The sequence below is a fragment of the Arachis hypogaea genome, chromosome 3 (assembly GCF_003086295.3).
Source record: "Arachis hypogaea cultivar Tifrunner chromosome 3, arahy.Tifrunner.gnm2.J5K5, whole genome shotgun sequence".
NCBI classification, from domain to species: domain Eukaryota; kingdom Viridiplantae; phylum Streptophyta; class Magnoliopsida; order Fabales; family Fabaceae; genus Arachis; species Arachis hypogaea.
The window spans coordinates 122165008-122177845 of NC_092038.1; positions in this window are offsets into that span (position 1 = coordinate 122165008).

Below are 12838 nucleotides of genomic sequence, written 5' to 3' on the forward strand. Positions count from 1 at the left end.
CCTTGTCCGTCAAATTGAAAGGGGATCAAATTTGAGACTCAGATTTGGCACCCGATTTTTCACTATTGGATTTCCATCCACTTAATCTGATTGTCTTTTTCACTTGAAGTGTGTCTCGCCACACTTAAATCTGCGGGTCCGATTTAAGTAAAAACTAACCCTTCGATTTGTGGCGATACAAATCGGACCCTCAGTATTGTGCCGCCGTCGTCCACACTCAAAAAATACACACACAGTATCAATGACGATAAAAAACACTATCCTAAACCCAATATGAAAATTAAAAAGCGCTTAATTTACTCTTTTTTTCTTTTTTTTTTTTTTACTTTTTAACCTACTCTTTTGACTCTGTTATTTCGGTTTTAAGCAAAAAAAAAATTCAATTAACTACATTATTTTAGTTTAGTTTAATTTCAATGTGATATATAATATTCAGTCATGTCTTTGGATGCATGACATGAGTTAGTGCTAGTTTGTATGTCTCTTTTAGCAAAAGCTTATTAAAAAAAACATTTATTCTTTTCTATAAATCAACAATATCTTATTTAAAAAAATAAAATAAAATAAATTTTTTATTCATATTTTTAAGAATAATAATAATTATTATTATCATTATCATTATCATTATCATTATCGTTATCATTATTATCGATTTTTTTGTCTCGCTAAACTCAAGTTTGCCTCCAAATCCTAATTTTTTTTCTCTACACATGTACTTATATATTCCCTTCTTAGTTTTTTTATCATCATCATTTAATTCTAAATTTTCTACCATATACATACTTAAACATTATCTCTAAATCCTAATATTCTATCATTATCATTCAACTCACACACTTCCAAGGCTCCAATAGCACCATACTTTTAGAATCTATATACACTTTTTTTCTGTTCATATTTGTTCCGGGCCTAGGTTCCGAACTCAACGGCTTAATGACGGATAAGCCCTAAATCTGACCCATTAAGGACTCGCGCGGTAACTCATCTCATCCCAAGAAATCCGCTCGTATAATCTCTAGCACTTAATACCGCAGATACGCATCGTATCTTTCCGATTTAAGAATCACCCGAGTCTTATAAAAGGGGAACCATGATTCCTCAACCCTAACTTTCAACCTCATAAACACTCTTTTGACTTTGGCATCGGAGTGTCATTACAAGTCCACCCCCATCCAATTCTCACCCAGTGTCCCAAAGTGCTGCAACAATCCCTCGTCCACCGTCTGGTCGCAATCCTGTCGAGTCAGGTGAGATCTGAACAATATTTAATTTATTTGATTCTTTACTTTAAAATGATTTATTGTGAATTTTAGTTTCAAAAATCAATATATTTATTTTTGTTAACATAACTTGTTCACCCATAATCTATAGATGTTATCTGGAGGTAAATTATCATTGACTAATTTGATCTTGAACTTGCATCTATGTAGTTCTTTTGAGGAGTATGCATGCGAAATGCGTAAAGAATGTATCGAATAAGGACTTTGTAAATTGTTATTATAATTGTGGTTTTGAGACAAGTCGAAGACATGTCGTTGAAGAGATGGTTGAAATCAAAGACCAAACAAAGTTAAATCTTGAAACAAGCAGAATATTTGATAGGAACAGTTATTTAGTTGTGAGTCACATTTGTAATGTGTCAAATTGGTACTAGGTAAAAAGTTCTATAAATAAAGGAGGCTGATGATTAGCAAGAAATTGGAAATTCTTCTAAAAAATGCACTTAGGCATACTGACATTTCAAAAACTTTCTATCTATGTTCTAAGTTTTTTTTTCTAAGTAGAGTTTCTCTCATAGTTTATTTTCTTATTCTTTACATTTCTGTATTTCATTATTTTTTTCTGCATGATATGTTTCTTTCATTCATTAATATATTTAAACTATCTTTAAAATTCTCTAAAAGTTGAATCTATATGAAATACCTCAAAATTTTGGAAAATATTCTTGATTGATTATTTATATATATGTTATTGTTTATGTTCGGATTCTTACATGCATTTTTATGATTTTGTCGAATACTCTTTCTTCTTCTTCGTGTTAATCTAAAAACTTTGATGTACTTCTTTGACTAGTATTCACAAGAGAAGTTGGATTTTTCTATCAAAATTAAGAAAAAATGACAAATAAGTCCCTGACCTTTTGCCCCGCGAACATTTTTGTCCCTGACCAATACTTTTAAGTCCCTGACCTTCACAAAACTTGGACGGATCAGTCCCTCCATCTAAATGCCTCTGTCGACCCAACGGAAAAGTCTGACGTGGTTCTCGTAATGCTTGTCACGTGTACGCGTCGCTTGGCAGATTTTCCTCTCATGTGTATGTGTGACACACGCGTACGCGTCGCCTTGAATTCAGCAAATCCTCATTTCTTCATGAATTTTCCACTTTGCATGCTTTTTTCCATTTTTTTCAAGTCATTCTTGCCTTCAAAATTTTAAATCACTCAAACAAACATATCAAGGCATTGAATGGGAGAAAAGTAAATTAAATTTAGCAATTTAATAGTTTAGAGAGCATGTTTTCAATCATTAAGCACATTTAGGAAAAATTCACAAAACCATGCTATTTTAGTAAATATATGTGATTATCATTTAATTCTGCCAGGCGACGTATACGCGTGACCCACACGTACTCGTGACAAGCATTACGGGAGCCACGTCAGACTTTTCCATTGGGTCGATAGAGGCATTTGGACGGAGGGACTGATCGGTCCAAGTTTTGTGAAGGTCAAAAACTTAAAAGTATTTTTCAATAGTCAGGGACAAAAATGTCCGCGGGGAAAAAGGTCAGGGACCTATTTGTTCTTTAAATTAAGACTTGAAGGGACACGATTTATTAAATAGGCGGTATGGTAAATAGCATAGGATCAAAAATTGAGAGATAAGTTGGATTTAAACATGAGATCAACACAAGTAATATTTAAAATGTATTGATTTTTTCTACTAGTGTATTTTGTTGAGGGGTTTAGTCACAACTTCTTTGGTGAATTATTCATTTAGAAGAGACAAATTTTGATATAAGAAACTTGGGTCTATTATCTGAACGAATAGTTTTAACTTGGGTATTGAATTGGGTCTCTACTAACGCAATAAAATCCTTTACTTGTTGTGACACTTTACTTTTTGATTTTAACAAAATAACCTAAGTGAAATGACTACAATCATAAATAATAGTCAAGAAATATTTCTGATTATGTATAAAATTTTGGAAGAAAATACCTCATATATGAAGGTGTAATAATTCAAAAATGCTAATAGCTTTATTGGAACTTTGAGGAAAAGAGAATTTTCTTTGTTTTAACAAATGACATATATTAGAAGCCTTTTCATAGGTCAAAAAAATAAAGATTTTTTTGTAAAATGCTAAGCCTATCTCTATAAGAATCTCCTAGATGAAAGTGCCATAAATTTGATTGCATGATGGGTGTAAAGTGTATGAAGTTTATTAAGTAAGGTGGGGATAGTGTATTGTTGTGGAAGACTTGATCAAGTATGTATAACCCCTCTTTTATTCTATTCAAACTAATCATATTTTTGTTATCCGGTGCCTGCATTGTTCAAGAAAGATGGAAAAAAATGAATTCCCAGTGAAGATTTGGAGTAAGCTTAGAAATAGAAATTAAATTAAAATAAAAGTGTGGAAAGTAAAGAACATTTGTGAGAATCAAAGATTTTGAAAATTTGACTACATCCTTGTAGTATGCAATAACTTTGGAACCATTTTGGATCTGAACAACAATGGGATTAATTTGTAAATAAGATTTAAAAAAAGAGGTAATGTGATCAGTAGCACCATAATCAACGATCTAACTACCAGAAAAACAAGAATGTGATGATGAATTATTTAGATTGAAAAATGTCTAAAGTGAACAAAGAAAATAAATACCCAAATTTGTAATAGGTAGAAGCTCAGTTTGAGAAAGAGAAGCATCATTAATATTATCTTTGCATTCATGATTATGAGTCTCATCTTGCTTTAGAAGAACCATGAGAGTATGGTGTTGGGCTAAAGTTAGGCAAAAATTAGATGCTTGAGAGGCTTGGATAGGAATCCTATCACTTTGCATAATTAAACGTGTCTGAGAAGAAGGTGTGACTACGCTGTTCACAGAGGTAGAACCACGATGTGGAGCAGCGGTGCAATCATGATAGCGAGGTCATTCGAGATGGTGCAGGTGGTCAGGAGGATATTCATGCTTCCTGTAGCACACCTCAATGGTGTTCCCGGCACGTCTGTAACACGTGCAGATTTTGGTGGTGTCACTACCACGTCTTAGTCCTGGAGAAGGAGCACTACGTCTGTGACCAGAAAAAATGAGAGTATTAGTGGCGGCGAGGATGCATGGATTGTCAATGATGCTGATGATCGGCACCTGGTGTTCATGTTGGATAACCATCCCGAAGATGCGATTAACGGGAGGTAGGGAATCAAGGAGAAGAAGCTGCGATCGAACAACTGAGAAGTGTTCATCTAGCCCTTTGAGAAAGCATATGATGAAGTTGTGGGATCTTTGAGTCTTGGTTGGACAGGTGCAGGCCGGAAGGGGTGAGAATTGTCGAGCTCCTCCCCCAAGGTTTTTATAGTCATGTAGAACTCTGTCAGTGAGAGAGTTCCTTATTTTAGTGCATAAATCTCCTCTTGAAGCTCTGCTATACAAAGAAGATAGGCCTAGGTAAAATTTTTTAGGAAGTCAAGTCAAATTGATGACGCTGCATTGAGGTAAATCACACTTTGTGTGATGAAAAGAGACAAAGAATAAAACAACCATGAAAGCACCAAATTATTACAGCTTCCATGTAGAGAAGAGGGGATCTTGAGGTGAAAGAGACAAGTATACACCTGTAAGGAAGTCAAATTTGTTCTTTGAAATAATTGTCAAAAAAAAAGTTCATAACCAAGAATGATAATTGTTTTCAATGAGTACAGGTGTGACTAAGATGGATATTGGGTTCTCACTAGGATGAATATAAAAGGGGCTAATAGGATCATTAGGATTTTGTGAGGATTCTTCCATGGTGATAGAGGTGGAAGAAGATGGAAAAGACTGGTTATTTGGATTAGAAGTTTTAAGGTACTAGCAGAGCTCTAAGAACTCTGATACTATAACAAAGTCTAGGCAATGACGGTATAAAGAGTCAGAGTAAATTCCATATTGTTCCTTGAGATTCATGCGATTATCCAATTTGGTCCTCGAGATCCTAATTTCACTAGATACAGCTCTAGACACCATAGTGGTCCATGAGCATCTTTCCAGTGATGACTCAGCTGCCGCAGTATTGACGTGGCATCAGCTTGCCACGATGGAGTGTGCAATGATTAGCTTAGCTAGCAATATTCCAATTTAGAACTAATTTAGTCTCTCCCTCTATATTTAACCCTAACTTCTTAGATCTTCAGAAAGTTACTTTCTCCTTTCTTGTTCATCATTTTCTTCTCATTCTTCTTTTTTTTGTTCTTCATCATATCCATGATGGGTGGTGGGAACACTACAGTTGAAAGTTTTATCCATTCACCATCTAGTGGGTACTGAACGAGAATACAAAGTAGGAACAAAAAATTAGGGGTGCCAGAAATCAGAATAGAGCGATTATTGATGCATGAGCATCTTATACCATTTTCATAGCATTTTCTAGTTGTTTTTAGTTAGATTTTACTTAGTTTCACTTGATTTTAGTGCAAAAATCCCTTTTGGATGCTACTTTGAGTTGTTTTGGTATTTTTATGCTTTTATGTGAATTTCAGAGCAATTTGGCAGAGTTTGGAGCAAAAAGGAAGAAAGCATGCAGCACCCTCCCTGGGCGCTAAACGCTAAGGGACCTCAGCTTGCACGAGTTGTACTCCCTTTGGGACGTTTAACGTCTAATTTGGCATTTAACGCCAGCAGCTGTTCAAATTCACACTCATATGGGCCTCTCAAGTGGATTTAGCACTTATTAGTTTTATTTTAGTTTTTTTTGTAATTTTTATTTACAACCAATATCTTTTAGGTTTAGAATTTATTATTTTATTTTATTTCTGTTTCAAATTAGGTTAGTATTTAAAGGAAAAGATCACTTAAGATTTGGATCATCTTCTTCCTTTCACACGTTTTCAGAACCCTAGTTTCTTCTGTAAGTCATGAGCAACTAAACCTCTTAGTTAAAGTTAGGAGCTCTGTTTATTTCCATGGATTAGAACTATTATTATTCTATTTTAATTTATGTTTGATTCAATTCTAAGGATTGTTTTCGTTCTTAATCGTATGAATTGGGTGGAGAGAGAGTATGACCCTTTTCTACATGAGTTCTTGTGATTCCCGAGAGAGTTATCTCGCTTGAACTACAGCTTGAAAACAAATTCTTCTTAAATTGCTAATTGCATGAACTGATTTAGGTATGTGACATATAATCCTATTACTCTTGGGTAATTAGGATTTTCATGGTGCTAAACTAGTTTTCTGAACTTCACCCTCTAATCGGAATTAAGTGACCACGAGAGTGGCGGTTAATGAAGGTTAGAAGAGGCTAAATCACTAAGAGATTAGGGTTTAGACATTTATGGTTTGCCATAGAATGAATAATGCATTGTTAAAATAGTTGGTAAGAACTTTTAATCCGGAAAGATAAACATCTCCAAAACCTTAACTGTTTTCTTATTCTATTTTTACACCAAACCACTTTATTACTTTCTTTACTTGTTTATTTACTGTTTATGAGTTTCAACCACCAACCCCTTTTTCTGATTCGCCTGACTAAGTCCAGCCAGACAACCATTGTTTGCTCAGTCCGACAATTCTCGTGGGATCGACCCTCACTCACCTGAGGTATTATTTGGATGACCCGGTACACTTGCCGATTAAGCTGTGAAAATCTCTTATTCCCGCACCAGTTATGGCTGCCGGCCGATTATTAGGTGGTCTGGGATAGATTCAAATCCAAACAAACTATTTTTCAATTATAATGTGAGTTCTAATTATTACTTGTGTTGTTATCATTGTTCTTTCCTTACTGTTTTTTTCTTGTTGTTCTTCCCTGAAACTTGAGCATGTTACATCTTTACTTGATTACAGACAAGTGGGAAGATATGGTGTGAAATTTTTGTATGGGAAGATACTGGACATGATGAACCGATTGGAAAGCTAGAATCTTATGGAGACAATAATGAAGTGAAGATGAACTTTGATTAGAAGCTTAGGAGGTTGGACGAAGATGTCCAAAATCAAAAATTGGTTGTCTAGTTGTTAGTGTTAGTTTTGTCTGTATTGATAGTGTTGATGGTGATCCTGTATTGTAAATTATGAGTGAAAAGAGTTGGTGGTGGCTACCCTGTATTTATTGAATGAATAATGAATGAAAAAATGAACATAGGATTATGAAATAGAAAATTGATTATTGGTGTTTGTTGATGTAATGAAAACCTGGTTAACTATGAATTTAATATATTTGTGTTTGTTCACGAAATGAACTAAAAATAGTAGTATGTTAAAAAAGACAGCATAAGTGATTGACAACCATAAAGCATGAGTGTATTAATATAAATGTCATGGTTCATCTTAAAAGAGTCTGTCACACAAAAAAAGAGAATCCAACTAACATAAGTGTGCTAAATATAGTTGCCACAAAAAAAGAGCTTCACATCAAAACATAAAGGATTACACATCCTTGTCTAGTCGTTGCTTAGTGAAAAATTTTAAACTAAAACAGAAAGTCATATACACATTAAGTTAAAGTCTTCAAATCTTTTTTCTTGGAGCCTAAAATCCTGGAGTTGGGATGAACTTCATGAAATTGACAAGTCTTGTTGTTGTTCCTGAACTAGCACCTTGCATGAGATTCACTGGATCAAAGGTTGCTGGTGGAGAGAATCTTCTGCTTGGTGGCAACTTTAGAGGCCTTTTTATTCCAGGATCCTAGATGAATAAAAAAATTACTAGACATGAATAAGCATTCACCTGAATCAAAGAAAGTCTAATCATGTAAATATTTAGATATCTGTTGAGAATCTTTTAGCTCAGAGGCAGTTGGCTGAGATAAATCTATTTCCACAGATTATGCATTAGAAGTGGTTGGTGCATCTACAGTAGGCTGCACAACAGGATTATTGTCTCTATCACTTTGGTTACCATCATCTTGAGGCTGCTCAACTGGTTGTTCATATGCAAGAGCACCTCCTTCACTTTTCTTTTTCTTAGCAGCAGCAACAACAACATCAGCAATTTTCTTTTTCTTGCAACCTCTCCTTGTGTGTCCCCCTTTATCATAGAAGCTACAAGTAAATGTCTCCAACTGCCTCTTTAGATAAACATTATCTCCATTGTTACTCTGAAGTTTGGGATCAACTTTAAGCTCTTTAGATCCTCTTTCTGTATCCATCATTTTCTTCATCTTGAGCTTCCTTGGTTTCTTCTTTATTTTTGGTTCATGTGGCCTATTGTATTCCTATGCTTGCTTTCATAATGGTTGTCCAAGAATCGAATTAATGTGATGATTGTATATTTTTCTGTATGCCTCCATTGTTAGTCATCTGTGACAAAAATTTTCTGGTAGCTTGTTAATCCAAAAAAGTGTAACATATGCATGCACACAAGGAATACCTGCATATGAACAACAATCACATGAACTATGAAACTTAATCATATACTATCACTGAATTATTTAGGATATAATTGCAAAAATAAAGTAAATGACCTGTAACCATCCAAAATTGCCAAGTACACAATTTTTTTTCTAAGTCCACCACCTGGTTAGTTGGGTATCCATGTACCTCAAATTTTTCAAATTCATTATCCCCTGTCTAAATAGGCTTCAAATTCTTAAACTCTTTTCTTACTTTTTTTCAATATACTCTTTATAATTGGTGTGAGCACCCCCTATGTGATTGTTTAGTTTCACCTTGTTCTTGGCTATGGTCCACATAATAAATATTTGAAGTTCCTTCAACAATGTTATTATAGATTTTGCTCTTGCATCCTTGATCTTTGTATTGAACACCTCATATATATTGTTACATATGTATTGTTATGCTCTGAAAAATTCAAGTTTGAATGAGAAGTAATGTTATCAAAACGTAAGTTCTACACTTAATTTCATAAATTAAGTGATAATTTAACTAATGTAACATCTTAATTATTTCTTAAATTACATATTGTATAAGTATAGTTTTTCTTTTATATTGTATAACCATCTGTTATTTCTGATTCTGAAACTATTTAAGTTTTAACCCCTATGTTACTTTGGAGGGCTATACTTTATAATAACTTTTTCAACATCAAAAGTTTTGATAATGATTTTTTAGATGTTAATGAGTCAAAATATGATTTTTAATAAATTTTTAGAAATTATTTATTGTTCCATTTTAAATTCATAAGTTTGCAAAATGTAGATTTTTTGAAATTTGAACTAAAATACAAAAATTAGATTTCTATTCTTGTTTGTTTTGATTTTTTTTATATTTTATTTGAATTCAGTAGAATATTTTTTAAGGGGAGTGCTAAGTAGACAATGACCATCTTGAACAATGTGAACAACGGGCCTTAAAAATTGGCCCAATTAAACTACTAACATAGTACACCCGTAGACACCCCCTCTCCCAAATCCTAATTTTAATCATCCTAATTACTAACATCATAATCATCCCACACACTCCTCCCTTTTTTGACCTAGCAGTAAAAACTTTTCCCCTACCCCCAATTGAAACAGCATTGACGAAGGAGGACCCTTCACAGCTGGTGCTTCGTCTGCACTGCTTTCCGTTTTCCAGCCTGCCTCTTGTCGTGGCAACCATCCATTGGAGCGCTTCTATTATGTAGACGAGTAGCTGCAGTCGTAGCCTCCTGTCGCTGTCGCGTGGATATTGCCCAGCCGCAACCCGCGTTGTCTTCTAATGGCTAGCTCTTGAGCTTGAAGTCCCCGCGTGTTCGCGTCGCCTGTGGTCTTCCTCCGATAAAACCAGAGCAACAGTCGTGTGTGCATATTCGCACGCATCGAAGGTAAGTCCACCGCTAGCTGTTCCTTCATAGATTAGATGTTCATAGTATTTTTTATATTATGGTTGCATTGAACTATTTTGCTGCTTATGGGAATTACTGGGTCTGATTGACTTCTGAAAGTGTTTGTTAACATAAAGAAATTGAAAAGAAAAATGACCCGTAAATATTGTTGAGAAGCTTGTTTTTCTCATCTTGTTTTTTAGAGGTTGACTGAATTTGGGTTTGTTTTTCCTCCGTGTATTAGTAAGTCAGCAATTGGTGTGAAGCACGTGCTTTAAATTTGTTGTGTTATGAGTTATTTGTTCACTATAAGTCGGATGGTTATTTCTCTACGTGAATGGATGGTTGAATTTTTTCACAAGTGTTTGAAATTTGGTTAAGGTTGGTAACCAATTTTTTCCTTCCGTTAGCTCACCTAACAGGGTGTCATGTGTGAATAACTGTTCAATTTACTGATTAGGCATATTTGATTTTGAAGAAATAAGGTTTAATTGGTATCATGTTTGTTTGTTTAAGGAAAAAAATGCAAGTATAATTTGGCAACACTTTAAATTTTTTAATCTCAGCTAAAAGTGTATTATGCTTTTTTCTCACATGTCTACTTGCTATATAAGAAGATGTTGATGTATTTGATTGGATAGGATGTAAAGGAAAGTAGTTTTGGTATTGAGTTTGACCACTTAAAGTCTCTATTTCCATGCTAATGACCATCTTCATCTACCATTGCAATCCTTTTTTTGGTACATTCTAAACATAGCCCACTTTAGATTTTAAAAATAATTAATAAGTCAATAAGAATAGTCCTTGTGATGTATCAGATCAAAATAAATAGGGCATTGCATTGAATTTGCAAATTATTTGGACAAATACATAACCAACATCACTTATTAGTTTTTTTAGTAATGATTTGGTGACTATTCTCCCCCAATAGCTCAATGAAACAAATCACCTTTACTTTCTTTCTTTTTTCTTCCTTTTGTAAAACTTAATGACTTTAATTCAAGATAAGAAAAGCAGGGAAGGAACTATGTTTATGGTTACATGTGTAATCAAGAATTGAAAGTTCCACAAAATTAGATCATGAAGAATTTTGAAGTTCCCGTCACGTTTTATCAGACAAAAATATTACAAAATAGTAATGCTAAGAGCTAGTGAACTATGACTTTATTATTCTCGATCATGAATATTTTAAAGACACGTGTACAAATTCTAAAAATAATACGTATTTATACAGAAATATTATTTTTTAAGCGTGTGATATCTTTAATTCATGCAACGGGACAATTATACTAGATGCATGTTAAAAATTTAGGGTTGTGAAATCATCTAAAGCAATTATGAAGCAATTTTTATTATTACGGATTTCTAGTGCCTATTAACCAATATTTATTATGACTTGTTTTGGTTCCTTTCGTCATCAGAAGTTCGATTTTGACTGCTTCATTTCCAATGACCTTGTTACACCCGATTTTTTGTTCTTTGCCTATTTACTTGTATTGCGCACGACTGTTGTTATTCTGCTATTGATTTCTATTTTTTTTTGAAATGATAACATAGTTAGTAATATCACATGGTGCATGAATCCTTGTATTAAAGCGAATAGTATGAAATTTGTTGGAGTTTGGTGATTGATATTTTAGAATTCTTTTGTTTATCTATATCTGGTTCATGTGATTGACTTTGAAATTATATGCATTAGAGATGTTCAATTTTGTAAGAAACCACCAAACCAAAAGGAGAAGGCTTTTTGTGGTGGCTTAACTAGATATGAATTAATTTGGGTGTAAATACTACGGTAGCATAATTGTTGATGGCAACATATTTGTGACTTTATTGTTCTGGATCATGGATGTTTTAAAGACATGTGTTAAAATTTTAAAAATAATACGTATTATATAGAAATAATATTTTTTGTGCATGTGACTTTTTTAATACATGCAAGGGGACAATTATACTAGATGAATGTTAAAAATTTAGGGTTGTGAAATTATCTAAAGCATTTATGAAGTAATTTTTATTATTACTAATTTCTAGTGCCTATTAAGCAATTTTATTATGAATTGTATTGGTTCCTTTTGTCATCGGAAGTTCAACTTTGACTGTTTCCTTTCCAAGGACCTTGTTACACCTGATTTTTGGTTTTTTGCCTATTTACTCGTATTGCGCACGACTATTGTTGTTCTGCTATTGATTTCCATGTTTTTGAAATTACAACATAGTGAGTAATATCACATGGTGCATGGATGCTTGGATTACAATGAATAGTATGAATTTTGTTGGAGTTTGGTGATTAAAATTTTAGAATTCTTTTGTTTATCTATGTCTGGTTCATGTGATTGACTTTGAAACTCTATACATTAGAGATAGTCAATTTTGTAAGAAACTATCAAACCAAAAGGAGAAGGCTTTTTGTGGTGGCTTAACTAGATATGAATTAATTTGGGTGTAAATACTACGATAGCATAATTGTTGATGGTAACATATTTATTTGTTACTCCTTTTAGTCATGATAATGTTTCATTGGTGTCAAGACTTATGATTGAATGTTTCCTGACAGGCAAGAACCTGCTCTGAGTTTCAATTGCTGATAGCATTAAGATGGAGAAAAAGGTAATCTGCGTTTCGTTATTACTCAGTCTTGATTCTATTTTTTTTATAACTTGTATTCTGTTTCTTAATAGAAATTAGTAGAAACACAATGTTCTCTACATCAACGAGGTGATTACCCACCTAGAAGAAATTAATTTTGCTGCGAAGCTAGCTGAGATTAACGTAATTGCGGTCGGATTTGTGAAGAAGATTTCTCACTGGGCAGTGAAGCAGAAGATAATGATTCAACTGGCCAAGGCATATGATGTGGAGACAGACACA